The 18,743-nt window shown below is 48.8% G+C and overlaps 1 long non-coding RNA gene across 2 annotated transcripts; it reads right to left on the bottom strand.

Moving 5' to 3' along the window:
- Positions 1–10,367: 10,367 nt before the first annotated feature.
- On the bottom strand, positions 10,368–18,382 carry LOC134553031 (uncharacterized). Of its 2 annotated transcripts, none has more exons than XR_010081012.1 (3): positions 16,573–18,382; positions 14,009–14,135; positions 10,368–13,807 (listed from the first exon to the last, which is right to left on the bottom strand). It is a non-coding gene; the product is annotated as an uncharacterized LOC134553031 (long non-coding RNA). The 2 variants fall into 2 exon arrangements; XR_010081013.1 differs by lacking the exon at positions 16,573–18,382 and adding an exon at positions 15,946–16,552.
- Between the last annotated feature and the right edge of the window lie 361 nt (positions 18,383–18,743).

The raw sequence follows: 18,743 nt of genomic DNA, 5'->3' as shown, positions 1-18,743 counted from the left end.
AACCGAGCAATAGCTCTTTTATTAGAAACAGGGGTGGAGCTGAGAGCCTGGACTGTTGCAGCTCCAGACTGCCTTTAAGGCCAAACCCTTGTGGAAGAGATTGCTGTGGATTAAAGCTCTGGATCTGCACACGCTTAGAAGATGCAGTGACCCTCCCTTCCCAGTCCAAGCCTTTCCTGGTTTTGTCAAGCCATGTCACACCCTTGGTGCCTTGGGAAGGCTGACCCGGAACAGAGACTGGAGAGAGCTAGAGAATAAAGTAGGGATTTATTGAAAGGACTTTAGGGTACACCTGAGGCAGCACAAGAGCCTGACCAGGGCTACACTCAAGGTAGACTAAAAATGGTCACAAAAATGGACAAATGGTCACGAGGTCTCACACCTTTGTAAGTTTTGGTCCATTTACATATTGGGGTTTAATTGTCCAATTACAGCTTCAGATTATGCAGTCCCATCCTTTTTGTTCCTCCCTTCAGCCACCCTTGTTTGTGCTGTTGGGCTGAAAGTTGTCCTTGATGTGCAGCAGGAAAAGGATTTGTTCTTTGTCCCTGCTCTGTGCAGAGAGCTCAGTGGCACAAAATGTGAGGCTCAGAATTACCTGAGCAGCACAGAGTCTGAAATCATGAAAGCTCAGACTTAATGCATCACCCTCCCCTCCAGTTTTTCTTTTCCAGGCTGGACTGCTTGGCCCCTGTGCTGTGGGTGCTGAGGGAAGAGCTGCCCTGTGCCCCCTGTGCAGCCCTGCAGGTCCTCCTGCAGCAGGGAGCCAGGGCTGGCACTGGCCTCAGAGACCAGCAGTGCTTGCCCAGGGCTGCAACAAGATCTGGTTTGTTCTCTGTTGATCTCTTGCTAAACCCTCACACTTGAATGACCTGTTTGATTCAGCAAGCTCCCACCTTGACAAGGACTCTCTGTTTTACATCCAGCATCTCACTCCTCAGGCCTCTGCTGAGGTCAAGGACCATCAGAGTATTAGTACATACAGAGATATGTAAGGACATTTATATGTGTGTGTAACTCTGTGTTTTCTTCCCCCATGTGCATAGTTTATATTCAGCTCACATTTATATCCCACCTCATCAGGAGCTGTGTTACCACTCACCATAACGAGCTCTTTACACTCAGCCCTGGTTCACTTTGGGAGCTGGGAGGGTTTTTTAAGAATGAAATTAAGCAAACACAAACAACTGCTGGTCCTTGCAATGCAGGAGAGGGCAGTTTTTATCTACCTAGAAATAACAGTTTTATCTAGGACCCCAAACACACCAGGATAAAAACCACTTGTGAATTTTATCCAAGAGAGTTCATTGCCTTAATCCTGGATAATCCATATCTAATCCTTTTTATAATCTTACTCATCTACTTGCCTCAATAGTTTTCCACAGCAGGGAGTTTACATTTCATAAAAGGAATATTTTCCTCTTCCTTTTTTGCAATTACTTTTACTATCACAGAGGTTCCCTTTTGCAAGTGTTCTTCACCCAAACCAAAAATACATTTTATCTTTTTGATGCCATGCCTTGTAAATGACCAGAGAGTTGTTTTGTTTCCCAACAGGACTTATAATCCTTGTGGCTGGAAATCCAGCCTCAGTATTTTGGACTCAGGAGCAGTCACAGACCCCTGGAACTCATGAGTGTCCAACACATACTGAATGGAGTTGACAGACGTTCATTAGTGAACAGAATATATTTTATCAGAAGAAATGCAGTCTTCAGTATCTTATAGTGGTATCCAGCATATTTTAATGCTGGCCATGAAAGAGACATGAAGAGAGAGATTGGATCTTGCTCTCTAGATGGGCTCACATGGGACAACGAGCTCTTCCAGCTGCCTTTTCCAAGCTCTGGTACACAGCGAACATCCTGAAGTTTCCCAAGACTTGGAGACTCACACTCTCCCTGCCAGGCAGTCTGGCCTGCCGGGCCAATGTGTCAGGGAGCTCCTCTGCCAGCCAGGAGCCTCCTCAGCAGGGGTGAGAGACAGCAGGAGGCAGGAAGGGCAGAGCACTGCCCTCTGTTCATTCCCTGAGTGGGCCAGGGGCAGGAACCAGGAGAAATCACATCCAGGGAACAGGAGAGATTCAGTTTTCCTGTGGTTTTCTGGTCACAGCACTCACTGGTGTAACAGATGTGTTGATTTCTGGTTTGGAATCTGCTTGAATTCTCTCTACTGTGCTTAAGGAAACTAAAACAGATGTGCATTTTCTTTTTTGTGTGTTTGTGTGAATGATTAAAAAAGGGCTACACAGAAAAGAAAACATAGCTGCCACATGTCACTGCTTTCTCATCCTGACAGAAACAAATCAGCCAGCCTTCAAACTTTTGTTAACAACTCAGGATGAAGGGGATGTAGCATCTCCTCTGCACTTAATAACACAACTCTGGGAACAGGCAAGTGTAACAACCACGGTGTTAAACTGGATCATCTATTAGCAGTCCAAGAGCTGGTACCAAACCCACACCCTACAAATAACATGCCAAAAATGAACTGCAAACCCTGCACCAGGACAGATAATAACTAAGAGAAATAGGCAAATTTGTCCCCAGGAGGCAGGTGGTGCAGCTGTATGTTTTGCTCAGGGAACCTACAAACTGTAGCCCTTAGTAATGACCAAAGAAATCCTGCCTTCCATTAAGGAGAGCATCCTCACTTGAAATTCAAACCTCTGTGCTCATCTACCCAGCTCCTCATTTTATAAAGAATTTCAGAAAGAACTGCTTTGACCCTTAACCCTCCATGCAATTTCCAAACCCCTGGCTAATTACACGCAGCTAATGAACATGGCTGGCACTACACTGTACAGGGATGCTGGCTGGTGCTAATGAAGAATCTGCTCCTCACCGTGGGTCCTGGGGAGGCTGAAGATGAGCTCCCCCTCCTCACCCACCATCAACAGCGTCTCTCTCAAAATCCCTGAAGTTTCTTCGAGCTGCTGCTGATAAAAACAGTTTTATAGTGCTAGATCTTGAACACAAGCAGATCACTTCCAGCTGCTCCTTATCTAATTTCTGTTGTCATCTGACACTGTTCATTTACAGTATATCAATCTAGCCTGGGAATATTTGAAATATTAATTAGGCAACGTCCTCAGCTCGTTACCAGGAATGCACTTAGCAGGATGCACTCCTGCTTACAGGTATCTAAACTGCTGTGCAGCACAAATAATCACTGCTTCCCTCCTTAGGGAATGAGCAGAACTATTCCAACTGGCTGTAACTGAGCCAGCTCGGGTGCTGCACTGGTTCTGTATTTCAGCCACGATAATGAGCTTTGGGGAGACATAAAATACCTTGGGGTCTTGTACAGCCCCACTCTGAGCTGTGCTGGCACAGCCAGGCTGAACCACAGTGCAGTTTCCCTTGGTTTTATTCACAGAATCATGGAATTATTTTGGCCGGAAAAGCCCTGTGAGGTCATTGAATCCAACCAGTAACCCAGCAATGCTGTGTTTACCACCAAACCATGTCCCCAAGATTTCTGAACACTTCCAGGGGTGGTGAATCCATCACCTCTCTGGGCAGCTGTCCTAGCATCACACCACCCCTCCAGTGAAGAATTTTTCCCTAGTATCTAAACCAGTTTGAGTCCATCTGAACCCCTTGTGCTCAGCCCCCATGTGGGTAAACTCAGAGATTATTTTAATAGCCCTAGAACCTGTCATGGGGCAGAGAAGCATCTCCTGCCTGCCCACCCCACTGGTGGGTGCAGGAAGGTGCCAGGTCAGGCTGGGATGCCTGGTGGGTTGTTCCCAGATTTCCAGCAGGTTTTGCAGCCAGTGCTGAGCTGCTCTGTGCTTAGCAGCCCATTAAATCCTGCTCACCCACCCAGCCCACAGTCCCTGATGCTGGCCTTAGCTTCTCTTTTGTCTCACTCCTTTTTGGCAAGGCTGGGCCACATAAAACGGAGGAGGAGAAGAACACAAAGGGCCATTCTGCACCTAAAGAAGAGGCACAGCAAGAACTGGGCCTTTCTGGGAGCCCTCAAACACTTTACCCCATTTCTTGCTGGAGCAGAGGGAATTACCAACAGCCACAGGTTGTTATAGATGATAATTGATAATTATCAATATTACACACAAATGGGAAAACAGGGGCTTGCCTTCTGCAAGTACAGCTCATGTGGCAGTGCACAGAGCTCCTTCTCTCTCTCACACCCTCCTGGCTGGGCTGCAGGGCTCTCCTTGGCCTGCATTTTTGGGAGGGCTGTCATTCTGGGGGGAGAAGAGGAGCCAGAGACACCAGTCCCACTCTGCTGCATCCCAGCTCTGCCCAAAAGCACCACAAAACACCAGCATGGGGACACACAGGATCCAGCCCCTCCTGCACCCTCCCTGGTGAGGCAGAACCGAGGAGCCAGTCAATGAACACACACAAAGACCAACACAAGCACTGAAACTGTCATTTCAACGCCTGCAAAACAGCCTAATTCTGTGTACTCTGGCTGTCTGTTGCTGAGACATGGAAGGAAGATGGGCCAGTGATTGACAAAGTGAGACATTAACTCCATCAAGCAGATGGAGAATGGCATAATTATGAAAATAATAACAGTGATTGCCTGAGTTACAACAAAAAAAATACATGTTGTAGGAATTATTTATGTTTAGAGTTGTTGAAGCCTAATTTATTCTAGGATAGCAAGAGGAAATGCAGAAATCATGACCCCTGAAATGCTCATAACAGGTGGTATAGCCCAGAAAACGGCTCCCAGCTAAAGGGGTTTAATTGCATCTCCTGATGAATGAAATTAACCTTTATTTGGGGCTGATGTTGGGCATATATCACCCAATAGCATTTCTCAAAAGGCTCATGTTGCTGCTATCACAGTTAATGGTTTAAATGAGTTCACTGTGGTCTGGAGCAGCAGAGCTTGGAGCCACCAGGGTGTCAGAAAAGAGGAATTAAGCTGTACCCACAGGATCAGCTCTGGAGCAATTAAAGTCCCTCAGCAACAAATGATTTGAAGGCAGATGGGGAAAAACTGATAAAGGAGATGGTTTTGAATAAAAAGAAAACACACGCTGCAATTCTGTTTATGCTTCTGTGTTTCAAGAAGGGCAAACCTGGCCACGTATCCATGGTGGCCAGCCAGGAAACCTCTGACCTTCCTAAATAAAACATTCTCGTCTAGGAAATTGAAATATGACTCTGAAGATCGTCATGCTGCCAGGAACACTTACATTTTTCATGCTTAACCCTAACTCTTTTCACCTGTCTGAAGTTTTTCATCAATTTCCCTGCCATATTTGCTATTTGTCAAAGCCAGTGTGCCCCGGCTCACCCATCCCACTCCTGGGGGCAGTGGCATTTCCTGGGCTGGTGGGATCAGCCCGGCGTGTGCAGACCTGCCCTCTCCACCCTTCCTGCCAGGGAGGAGGTGCTGCCTCCTGCCCCCCTGGATGAGGGGTATTTGGGGGTTTAGCCACACTTTTTCATCCACAGGCCCCTGCCTCTTTGGCAGCTCAGACACTGCTTGGGGAACAGGAGAGTTATTGAGTGCTTAAATTCATTCTCATTCTATGGGGAACCTCTGCCTTATTTACTGCACCCCTCCAGCCCTGGTGCTGGGTTATTCCTCACCTTTCCAGGGGTGTTCATCATTCTGCCTCAAGCATTAACCCCTTGCTCTCTGCAGAAATCTGTTCCTGCCCTTGTGGCCCGTGGGGAAGTCAGGGCAGAGGGACACCCACCACGCCAGGAGGAGACCAGGTGGAGACCAAACCCACGAGGACACTGCCCACCTGCCTGGCTGTGCCCCATGGGCCACAGCAGCCTCATTCCCCAGAGGGGACATCACCACTTTAGGTACCAGAGAGGGGCACACAGCTTCCCCAGCAATGGACCAGCAGCATTTTATCTATTTTTCTGTGCTTTGATATAACCTGCTTTTGCTATAAACTGCTCATAAAGCAGATCCTTTGCTGTTCAGTCTTTATTCCCTTCCTTAGCGTCACCCTGCTCTTACTGTGGGTGGTGGCATGGGGAGGAGCACTGCAGAGTCAGGGACTACAGGACGACATGGACAAGCTAAAATGGAGCATTTCTGAGTTTGCTGTGCTTGCCCCCTCCCGGCCTCAGCTGTGCCCACTCCTCAGACAGGCTTCATTTCCCCCTGGAAACCAAAGTCCTATACCCAAAGGGAATGTGACATGTGAGAGAATGAGTCACCCACAAGCTCCCTGCAGCCCCAAATCTTTCTACTCTCAGCATCTCTCAAATTATTGCCCCAGCCCCATCCTGCACCCCAGACACGGAGCCCTGCCCTCTCCCCCTGCCTCCAGCCCTGATCCCTCCCAGCCACGGGAGAGAGGGGCTGTTCTCCTCCAAGCTGAATGCAGACACCAGAAGACGTCTGGAATTCAGTATTTTGGGTCTTTGTGATGATTGAGGTTCAGCCATGGTTGCAAAACTTTCTGAAGCTGAGCAGGTCCTGCCGTGAGCTGCCAGGGCAAGGGAAGCAGAGCCCTGCTCAGCAGAGTGCAGCTCCCACAGCCCCAGGGTGGGGAAAGGGGACCAGGGCAGGAAAAGTTAATGGAAACGTGGAAAACGCTGCTATGAAATGTGCTTTGATAAGAACATTGATAAACCACCTTGATAAAGACTACCTGGAGCCTTGCTGCAGAAAAAGCCTGCAGCACCTGACACGAAGCCCTGGCCCAGGCTGCTGCACCTGGACAGGGCTGAGCATGACCACAGGATCCAGGCTCTAGTTTGAGTCACACACAGTCACTTTATGTAGCAGCACTGGGGTTTTTTTAAAATGTCAGATTCTGCCACCCAAAGGCTTTTGAGTCTGTTCCAAGAGGTGAAAAACTCCAGCAAAGTTCCTCTTTAGGGACACCTCACAGTGCCTGAAAAAACCACAGAGCCTCTGTTAGTCCTGTACCTGTTCCTGAAGGAAGAGAGAGCTGTAGCTCTCCCTGGCTGTCCATCTGTGCCTTCCAGAAACATGGAATTCACTCAATACACAATCAAAATCTGCTTTTTACTGAATTTTTCCTCCGTTAGGTTGTTGTGTTTTGTTCCGTTTTATTTAAGGCAGAAAAAAAAATATTAATTACATGCTGCCAGGATCTTTGGAGAAAAATTCAATATTATCTTTTACTGCAAAGAAGAAATTAATCAAGGCTCCATTCCAAATCTAGCAGCAGTCCTGACTTTGACGTGCCGGGGAAAATAATAACTTTCAGCACATACTAATTGTCTTGTTAACATGGATTATGCAGCCAGCCAAATAAATGTCATTCACACTTTCATGTGGAAGAACATAAATCTAAAAATCAGAAATGCATAATATTTTTTAATCTTTTCCTTTCTTCCCATTCTGTGTTCGTAGCCTAAATATATTTACAGTTTTAATCCGTGCAAATAAAGCAAGGCTCTGCTGGAGATTTTTGAAACCTCCCAGGGGGTCCCAAGCTCAAGGTGATAAGATTTGTAAAACAACAAGTTGGTTCCCATGTAGCCTTTAAACCAGTTTATACTTTCTTGGCACTGCAAAGCCGTTTTGCAATGAGGGTAATTTACACTCAATTTAATTTATACTAAGCCCCCTTCTCGTGCCAGCACAGCCCAAACACGGCTGGGGCTGGCCTTTGTTAGAGTGAGTGTGCTGAATGCTCATTTTGTCCCCTTGAGGAGATGGATGACCCCAGAACCAGCGAGCAAACCAACCCCCAGCCCCGGGGTGCTTTCCCCAGGGGAGAAAATCCCTCACCCCACCGGGCTGGTTCCTCCCTTGGCTTCACCATCTCCCTCCCAGCAGAGCAGTACCCACTCTCAGCCTCAACGGTGGGTCTCTCTCAAAGCCCTCCTCATCCATCCCCTGGTGCCAGGAGCAGGGCAGAGGTGATGTCCAGCCCTGCCAGCAGCCAGGCCCTCCCCAAAGGCAAAACTGCTGTTTGGCTGAACAGGCCAAACAAGGAGATTTAGGCTGGCACAGAGCACAGATAAACTCCACTGGTTGACTTTGCCTCTGCAGTTATTAAATTTCAGCATTCATCCCAGCCCTGGGAAAGCAGCACCCATCTAGGGAGCCCAGCACTGCTGGGTTCTGACCTGCCCAGCACAAATGCACAGCAGAAACTGCTCTTAGGCTCACTCTGACTTACAGCAGCCTGGCAAAGAGCACAGCTCTGGCACAAGGCTGGGTTAAGCCTGTGGTGCTGAGCCCTGGCTCCCTCGCAGCACCCTGGGAGGGGGGATTATCCCTTCCCACAGCCAGCACTGCCACAGCTGCCCCTGGGCTCACCCACACTGCTGCTGGCTCTGGTGCCTCTTCTGGCACTGCTCCTCATCACCCTGCTCTGCTGGGGCCACTGTCCTCAGGAATATCCCACCTTTCCTGGTCTGCCCTGCTTGGCTGGCAGGTGTCAGCAGTGACAGCACTCCCAGCAGTTACTGGGAGCACTGGAGCTGTCACCACTCCCCACCCCTGCTCCATGGTGCCAGTTCTCCTACTCCATGCACACAGCACTGCCCTGAGCCCACTCCAAACCTGCCAACAGACCCTGTGCCTGCCCCCCAGACTGAGCTGGTGCTGCAGTGATGATGTTTCTGTTCCCCTGATTTTCCATTGCATGTCTGCATTTGTGATTGTCACCATCCTTTCATGGTGAAATGCACCCCTGAACTCAAGGAGGAAGGCCTGCCCAGGCCCCAGCAATGTTTCAAGTCTGGATCAGTGACACCAAAACCAACGCAGCTCCTTCCCTCCCCACCCCTGCCGTGGGTAGGAACACCTTCCACTAGCCAAGCTGCTCAGAGCCCATCCAGCCTGGCCTTGGACACTTCCAGGGATGGATCCCTGCCTCTGCAGGAGAGAGGCTGAGGGGCTGTGCAGCTCCAGAGTCCTGCTGCACCTCCCAGCAGTAAATCCAAGCCTGCTGAGAAAGGCACCGGTGCTGCAGCATCGCCCATCTGAGGAGCAGGGCTGGCAGAGGGGAAGCAGCCTTGACAGAGCAATTCCAGCAAAGGCTTACAGACAGACACAATTAAAACAAGCACTATGGTTTCAATTAACTCTTCTCCCCAGCAGCACAGGCTTGGAAGGGACTTTAAATAGATCTCTTCCACTGCAGTGCACAAACTCTATTGCCATTGCTTCAGCGATTATTGAAAGTTAGCAGAGTGCAGCAGCTCCCTCACACCAGCTTCAATGGCCATTTGAGGATCTGTCTGTTATTAGCCAGCCCTGCTGGGATGGGAGGCTGAGCAGGGAATGGAGTGTGACCATTGTTCAGGTAGTTTATCCACCCAGGCCCCGCTTTGCTGCCTTCAGGGGATGTGCCAGCCCTGTTCCTGCTGCCATACCTGCACTGGGGCAGCATCCCATCCCCATCTCAGCCCCATCTCAGCCCCATCCCAGCCCCATCCCAGCCCCATCCCAGTCCCATCCCAGTCCCATCCCAGTCCCATCCCACCCTCCATCCCAGCCCCATCCCATCCCCATCCCAGCCCCATCCCAGCCCCATCCCAGCCCCATCCCAGCCCCATCCCATCCCTATCCCATCCCCATCCCAGCCCCATCCCAGCCCCATCCCAGTCCCATCCCAGCCCCATCCCAGCCCCATCCCAGCCCCATCCCAGTCCCATCCCAGCCCCATCCCAGCCCCATCCCAGCCCCATCCCAGTCCCATCCCAGTCCCATCCCAGCCTCATCCCAGCCTCTATCCCACCCTCCATCCCAGCCCCATCCCAGCCCCATCCCAGCCCCATCCCAGCCTCATCCCAGCCCCATCCCAGCCTCATCCCAGCCTCTATCCCACCCTCCATCCCAGCCCCATCCCAGCCCCAGCCCCATCCCATCCTCATCCCAGCCCCATCCCAGCCCCATCCCAGCCCCATCCCAGCCTCTATCCCAGCCCCATCCCAGCACCATGCCAGTCTCATCCTAGTTTCATCCCAGCCTCATCCCAGCCTCCAAGGAAAGTCTGGACCACGCTGTGTCTGTCTTGATTAAATCACAGGAGCACACAATTCTCCCTCCAGCTCGGGCTGATTGGAAGTGAGGCTCAGCATAATCTCTGATAGGTTTTCTTCCCCACTCAGACAGATATCCTGATGGGTTTAAACTTTCTTTTTTAGCTTGCAAAACACTCCCCCCAGGAGGGCAGGCTCCTGCCAGCCCCACCATGTGGCTTCTGCACGTGGCCTCGTGGCAGTGCAGGGAGTGCAGAGCAGATTTATTTAGCCAGGTGTGAAGGTCAGCCACCTGCCTTCCTGGACATTTGGGAACATTAAATATAGCAGCCACACTTCAACATGCACAGGTCCCAGAAGAAATTCTGGCTGTAGCAGCCAGCAAAGCAAGGAGCACCAAGGAAAGCAGAGCTGTGCCTTCATTCCTCACCTTGAAACTCTCTGTAAGAAGCAAAATTGTTTTAAATAGAAATTATTAACCTTTAGAACAACTGACTTGTAGATGTCAGAGATTCTCTAATTCTACAGTTTTAAATCAATCCTGGAGACTTTCTAAAAGTCCTATTATAAAAATAGACAATACCACTTGAGTTTTCCACTACAAATGGCAGCAACAAACAGCTTTTTCATTTCCTTCCCCCCTGGCTACTCCTTGTCTACAAGAAAATAAAATGTCCCATGATGAAGGCTGAGATGTGAACCAGGAGGCTCAGAGACCACAGACTTCCCCTGCCCTTGTGTCTCTACTTCTGCACTTGTACAAAAAGTGATGGAGATACCCACCAGCTTTCTACAAAGGTACCACAGTGCCCTTGAATTACAGAACTGTGAGTAGTTAATTTTCTCCTAGAACTGGTTGCTCCCTTTATTTCCTTCAACATGATCTTGTTCCTTCTTCTTCCTGATTCTTCTTCTTACAATTGTCCACTTTATGTTGCTTCCAATGGTCTCCAAGGCCTCAGTCAAACCCTGCAGCTCCCCTCCTTTCTCTTACCTGGGAAACAGAGGCTCACACACATAAGTTCTGTGTAGCCAGGAGAATTACCAGGTTCTACTTTCCAATGGAAAACACGTGAGCAGATATTTTTCATCCCCAAGATGCAAGTTCATGCTGTAGTTTTCCCTCGACTAAACCCATGGAAGAATCCCTCTTTTACCTGCTATTTTTACAGAGCTTTTCAGAAACCTACTACCTTTTAAAGTTCTTGTCTGTTAAATTGCATTGAAATTGGCCAATTCTTCAAACTTTAACGAGAGCAGTCTGACAGGTGGGCTCCAGGCATTTGATATTCCCACAGCCCTTGTTCTCTCCAGAAAAGAGGCTCACAAAACCCGACAAACAACAAAACCCTCCTGCCAGCCAGCCTATTGGTTACCCTGGACTATGGAGAAAAGTCCAGGGTTAGGGTTAGAAAAGTTTTTTGTTTGGATAAAGGAAGGTGACATTAAGGGTAACCAAATGTAGTTAAATGACACCTCCCCTCTCTTAAAGCATCCCCAGTGTGGATTCACATACTCACTGGGATGTTTCTGATGAATTTTGTTTCTTTCCCTCCAAAATCTCCATCTGTGGTCAGGGGAAATTCCTACACAAATCCCACTTTGCACTGCATAACTCAAGGTTCCTTTTCTGAACAGACTCAGCATCCTCCCAGGCTGTGTGCACCCCTCGGTTCCCCACCAACACCCTGCTCTTCTTGCTTCTCTCCTATCTTAAAAATGACGAGTTTTCTCCCCATCTTGGTCTGGATTGGTCTCTCTCATTTTCCTCCAAGGGTTTTCAAATACTGGACAACACAAGACAAAAGTTCTGTCTTCCTTTTTTTTTTTTTTCTCTTTTTAGCTTGAAAGAAAACATTTCACCTAGATGGCTGCAGTGAGCACGCTGCAATAGCAAGAAACTTTTCTAGAAGGGCAAATTAGTGGTGGTACCAACTGGGAGCGATGCTGGTTTATAACATCAGATGTAATCTCTCAGCAACGGGGGAAAAATGCTTGCAGAAAAATGCTCTTTGTCATTGGCCACTGTGGTGGTGCATCCAATTACTCTGCTTTCATTTCAGATCCAGGGGACACAGCTCAGAGGAGTCCCACAGCTGCAATAAACACGTGTGAGGCAGGGACCCAGCCAGCAGGAATTAGAGTTTGTCTGTGCCCTGCTCCATAGGACAGGGCACAAAGTCTGGCCTGTCTGCCTCAGATCCTGTTGGGCCCCTTGCAGAAATCTCCAGGCTTTAGATAGTCCGGGGAGATGCACACGGAGCAGGCAGGTCAAAGGCAGGGAGAGCCATCATCTGTTCAGAAAACTGAGTCAGCACATCAAATCCAGTCTGGAGCCAAAGGAAATCTGACCTAAAGGCTCTGAGTCTGTTCTGAATCCTACTGGGCCACTGGTCTATGGAATATTTTTTTTCTTTTTTTTGCCTATGTTACACTCAGTCAGGGCCTGTCTGGCAAGGAGCTGGTGCAGCACAGAGGCTGGCCATGCACTGGGCACCCTCAGGAGACCCAATGCCTCCATTCTGAACTCCCCCAGTGATTATTCCTCCTCCTCCTTCATTGCTCTCCCCCCTGCCGATATTATCAATTACCTTTTCGAGCTGTCACTCCCATTGATTCTGCCAGGCTTCTCCCCCTGCTCCAGCCTTGCTGGCAGCCTGTAAGGGTTGGGTTTGCCAGGGCAGGTTTCCCTTGCATGCCCAGAGTCAGGGCTGTTGGTCACAGCCAGTGCTTGTGTGGGGCACAGGATGCTCTGCACACAGCTGACACCACCCTGGTTCTCTCATCAGCACGCTTCCCTTCCTCAGAGCTCCTGGGAAGCCCAAGGTGGGGATTTAATGTTGAATCCAATCCTGTTTTAGGAAGGCCTTGCTGCTGTAGGCACATAATGGAGCGATCTGTGGGTTGCATAATATTAATTTCTTTCTTTTCTGCCAATTATTGCCATACATTTGCAAAAACGTTTTTCCAATATTTAGCCAGATGTACAGGTGAATGAAAATGTACACCAGCTACATCACTTGCAATATTTTCCTGTCAGTCATCAACTAATGTATTCAGAGATGAATTCTCTTTTTCCTAGGCCAGGTTTAAGTCAGATTTGGTGACTGAAAACAACATTAGCCTTGTTGACTTCTTTTATCAGAATCCCTGTTGTTGGTGGGGAGACACATGCCAGACTTCCCTGAGTAGTGAGACTGATTACACTTTAAAATCACAAGAATGGAGGGGAGGGCAAGCAGGGGCAGTGGCAGCAATTTCTATTGCTAGATTGGGCAGCATTAAGGTCCAAGCCCTTTCCCCTGCTCCTGAGTTTGAGTCTGAATTTCAAATTCACCACTAATAGAGAGAAGTCAGGTTCTGATAACAACTCTCCTCTCCCACCACGGCCTCCAACTACCCCGTTGTGCCCTCAGACCATGAAAGAAATCCCAGTAAAAATCCTTTTCTTGGCTACTGCACACTGTTTTCCTGATTCTTGATTTTGCAGGGCTTTCCCTACATTTAAATTCATAAAAGTCCTTCTAAAAGCCCACAAACCCCAGGAATTTGCACTCCCAGGCTGTCTCCAGTGCCCGTGACTGACTGACCCCATCCCAGGGGGTGCAGCCACTCTGTAAACACATTCAGGGGCAAGATGAGAATTCAGGTGTCCCCATTCATGACCACCAGCCCCAGCACCATCCTGTTTTTCTCCTTGATGAGCAAGACCACCTGGCTGTGCTCCCTGAAGGCAATACTTGCCTGCCCAGCAGGGAAAGCTGAGGTTCTGCTCAGTAAGTCACAGCCACATCACATTTTTGTGTCTCCAGCACGTGCCAGCTTCTGTTTCCTGTGCCCTGTGCCCTTCCTGGGCAGTGCGGATGCAAATCAACACACGTCCAGCTCTGAAGAGGAGAAACAGATTTACATTTGGCTCCTAACCAGTAGCTTTTCCATTTAATTTCCCAGCTCCTTGTAATCACCCTCTACACCGTTTCAATCCCATCACATCCATCAATCTGCCCAGCCCAAAGCACGACAGTAACACTCTCCTGTGTGCTCCCAAACGTGCTCTGTAATTGCAAATTGCAGCAGGCATCACTCACCTGACCCATGCTGCCTCTTCCTCGATAACCTCCTCATGCACACGTGGCTGGCTGTGTGAATTCATCTCTGGGAGAAGCTCTCCTCTGGCAGGTAAAGCTGTCACACGAATCCTCATGTGAAGGTAAACTGTGAAAGGAGAGAATTCTCCACTTTGAACACAGGGAGCTGCCAGGGGGAGAGCCCTGATCTCCAGCTGCACCCTGACTCCCCAGTGCATGCCTGGCCTGACCCTTCCCTCCTGAACCACAAACATTTTGACAGAAACATGTTTTAACAGGCAAGGCAGCAGATCCACATCCCTGTGAAGACCAAGGCAGGTCACTTTTACCCCAGCCTGTTCCAGGTAGTTCCAGAGGCCACCTAGGGGTTAAGAAAGCCTCTGCTTTGTCTTCTCCAAGATCTCAGGTCCTCTGTTTTGACCCAAATACAAGCTCTCTGCAGCAGATGCACAGCCTGTGATCTCTCCAAGGAGGTACTTGGTGCTCTCAATCCTTGTTCAGTGTTAAAGACAGTAAAGAAGATTTATCAGTGCTGTTGGCTCAGACCAGAAGTATCAGCTTGGACAGGAGAAACAGGGGATCCAGAGGGTCTGATTCATGTCTGAGTCTCAACTTCATGGAGACCACCTTCACCCAGAAAATACCTGGGGATACATGTGCCCACCACACTGGGCTCCTGAGGGTAGATTTAGTTGGATATTAAGAACAAATTTATCCCTGTGAGGGTGGGCAGGCCCTGGCACAGGGTGCCCAGAGCAGCTGTGGCTGCCCCTGGATCCCTGGCAGTGTCCAAGGCCACTCTGGATAGGCTTGGAGCAGCCTGGGACAGTGGGAGGTGTCCCTGCCATGGCAGGGGGTGGAGTGAGATGAGCTTTGAGGTCCCCTCCAGCCCAAAGTGCTCTGGGATTCTGTGATTCCTGAGGGATGCCTTCCTTTGGTGCTGTGCTGAACCTCCTGCCACGGTTTTGCCCCTCTGAGGAACCCCTGCCACAGCCTGTTGGGGCAGCAGGGCTGTCTCTCACTGCACTTGCAGAGCATTAGGAGAGAAATCACCTCACCCAACACCTTCAATACCCTCAGGCCTTGCCTGTGCTGGGCAGTCCCTGCTGCCACCAGAGTGTTCAGCACTGGCACAGAGCAGCCCTGGCTCTGCAGAGCACAGCAGCCTGCTGCCAGCAACAGGGTGTGGTGCTGCACACAAGTAATGAGCAAACTGGGAATAGTGTGGAAGAGAAGAGATTATTAGATAATAAATTATCAATGCACCAAAAACTGCTCTGTACATATTTTTCCCCCCTTACAGCTTCCCTAATATCCTAGGAAAGTGACAATTACACAATTTAAGGGGGTTAACTTTATTAAATCCCATTTTTTATTGCTTTGCTTTTAATAGATGGTTGAGATAAAGCATCTGATTAGAGGAAGGTCACAAAATAAAATATTTAATACTTGTGGAAAGAACAATTCATCCTCCCCTCTGCAAGCAGCAGCAGCACAGAGGCAGAGGGTCCTGGTGGCAGCTCTCTGCAGAGGCTGCTCTGCACAGACCATGAGTGAGAGACTAGAAAAGGCCAAAGATTTTCAAAACCAAGGTGGGAATGAGGGGGTAAGGCTCACTTTTGCCAATATCAAATAATGGATACCAAGAGATGCATTTCCCACAGGCTGCACTCACTCCTGGGCTCTGACTTAAATATTACAGGCTGGGAAACGTCCTCCTGTTGATCAGGAAAATGCCATCCCCTCTGCTGGGTGGGTGCTCCAGCCTGTGCCTCTGCAGCCACCAGCACCACTCCAGTTCTGCAGGGAGCACCACGACAGCAGCACTGGAGCAGCCCCTCAGCCTGTGCAGCCCCAGCAACCTCTGCACAGGTAAAGCCCTGTCTAAAGCTTGGTTTTCCATGAAGAAATAGTTCCAAACTTGGCTCATTGCTCACCTCTTTTAAGCACTGAGGCACTGAGGAGCTGGGCTGAGCTGCCAGGGGCTCAGGGCAGGACCCTGGATGTCACTTGCAGTGACACATCCCTGCTCCACACACAGATGGAGCTCTGCTGAAACCCCTCTGTGGAACTGATCCTCCACGCACCCCGGCACTCCCTGACTGCCTCGGCTCTTCCAAGGCAGGATTTCCTTGGACAGAGCAAACCCAGCAGCTCCAGAGTGAAGATGGATGGTGGGCAGGGTGTGCCTTTTTGAGACAGAGTGTTCTTGCATGTCCAGAGGCAAGAGGCCACTGCCCTGCACAGTGCCACTGTCGAGCCACAAGGATTAATAACAATGGTTTCCAAATGCTCCTGTGTGGCAGAGAGAAACTCTTTTCCATTTACAACTTGCAGTGTGCTGTGAAGCAAGGAAAACAAAGTATATGGGCTGCTAACTACACTGCAGGTGAGAAACAATAGCTGCCAGCTCTCAAAGCCACTGTCTAATTACTCCTTATTAACAGTCCTACGAGCCCAGCATGTACTTTTACTGCCCAAAGACAAAAAAAGGGAAAATAAATTTAAAAACTGCATGCCAGGGTTCATTAGGAGTTAGGCCTAAAATCCTGGTAGGCTCTTACCTTTCTCATGTTTGCTGTTCCTGGGGAAAGGGCTGTGGCTGTCCCTGTGTGTGGTACTGGGAGCACTGGGTGATCAACCAGTTTGAGACAAAAGCATTGCTGATTCACACAGCAAATGGCTGGGAGGAAATAAAGGTCCTTTTTTAGCAATGGACCCTGCATGGCTCAGCTTGATAAAATCAGCAGGCTGGAGATGGATGATGCTGGGAATCACTTCTGAGCTACAAATGTACCACAATGACAGAAATTAATAGAGTCCTCAGACTCGAAACACCAGGGCATGTGTTTTAATTTAGAAGGACTGAAAGTAAAAAATCATCTCACTGTCACATCTCCAGGTCAGCATTTCACTTATTAACTCCAGCTCTGGGCACAGGTAAAGGAACTAAGCCCTGCTCCTTGCAGCTGCCAGAGCTGCACAGGGGCTCTCTGGCTTTTAACATGTTCATTACAACACCATTGCTCATGTGTCTGGAAGGGACATCACAAAAACTAACTTCGCTTAATAATCAGGTTTAATCTCTTTAAGTTTTGTTGAAGTCACTTTCCCAGCGCCTTAGGCAGAAATCAGTCTTAAAAGCACTGAGAAGCTGTACCATGGTAGTTAGATAATTTATTATTCCATAACTCTGGGTCCTAATCTAATTAGAGATTGTATCTAGGATTCTCTTCAACATCTATTTATTTTTCTATTTTTACTTGAAAACATTCACAAAGAAATGAGGTTGTAAGTGGGGAAATGGGGCGTATCCTGTGCCATCCTTGCTGGGCTCCCAGATTCAAGCTGAACTCCACATTTCATGACCATGAAACAACAAAAACAAGACCCAGATTAACAAATCACTTGGAGAACTTCGGAAATTTTAGCAAAAAACTTCCCACCTAGAGGGAAAACCCAGAGCAAATGTATCCAACCCCAATTTTTTCCTTCCCAGCCAACTCCAGCATCCCAGTCTCCTCCTCTCCTACCCAGCAGGTGAGTGCACCAGGTCTGACAGGTCATTTGCCCTGGCTGGTGGCATGGGGACCGTGCTGTCCCCCAGGGCTGCAGGAATCCATCACTCCAGCATTGGGAAATGGTGCCTTGCTTGCTCCTCACCCTGGGGTGATCCTGCAGACAAGACATGATTTATTTGTTTAAAATAACTAGAGGTGCCTCTCAGAGCCTGTCAGGCACCTGAAATAAATACCTGAGGTGCAATAAAGAGCAAATAGAAAGGGAAAAGAAAAAAAAAAAAAAAAAAGAAGGAATGTCATGGCATATATTAACATAGAATTGTTAGGACATCATGGGTATAAACCAAGCTCCTTCATTTGCTCCATAGAGAGCCCATAAACATTTATATTATTTGTCTGCAAGCAGAAATAATGGCTTGTTTTGGAAAGATTTTGCACAAATTTTTCGGAGCATCAGCCTTTTCTATGAGAATGTCTCAGAGATTGAGCTGGCAGTTCTGAAAAATAGTAATTCCAGCTTCTTTGCCCTGTATTTTCCAAAAGAGAAGGTCCAATGTAATGCAAAAATACTCAATGACTTCAGCATCAGCACATGGGAAGGAAAGCTGGACTCCTTTTGTGGCCATGCAGTCCTGAAAGCCTTTCCACTCAAAGCATTGCCAATTTTTTAAGAAAAATAAGTTTTTAAAAAGTCAGTTAAAGGAGGACAGTTGCTTCACTGACCTCCACATCTCTCAGTGCATTCATTCATTGCTTCCACCCTTGAAAAGGAATTGCATGTTTAGCAAGCCTCCAGTGCATTGCTCCTGCAGGGCTTGGGAGGAGTTTTTGGATTCTTGGAAGACAATAAACCTTTTCCTTCACCCACTTTCCTCTTCTCTCTCCACTCTGTCAGGGTGGTCATTGAGGGTGCCAAAAAACTTCTGATATTTACAGCAAATCCAGAGGAGGCTCCAGGGGGATCAGAGGGATGGAGCAGCTCTGCTGGGAGGAAAGGATGGCAGAGCTGGGATGGTTCTCAGATTGGAGAAAAAAAGGCTTTGGGTCACCTAAATGTGGCCTTCCAGCACCTGAAGGAGCTACAAGAAAGATGGAGAGAAATTACTTACAAGGGCCTGGAGTGACAGAACGAGGGGGAATGGCTTCAGATTGACAGAGGGGAGGGTTAGATTGGATATTGGGAAGGAATTGTTCCCTGTGAGGGTGGGCAGGCC

The sequence above is a fragment of the Prinia subflava genome, chromosome 8 (assembly GCF_021018805.1).
Source record: "Prinia subflava isolate CZ2003 ecotype Zambia chromosome 8, Cam_Psub_1.2, whole genome shotgun sequence".
NCBI lineage: Eukaryota > Metazoa > Chordata > Aves > Passeriformes > Cisticolidae > Prinia > Prinia subflava.
Note: the sequence above shows the minus strand (reverse complement) of the source record. Positions and strands in the feature narration are given on the sequence as shown.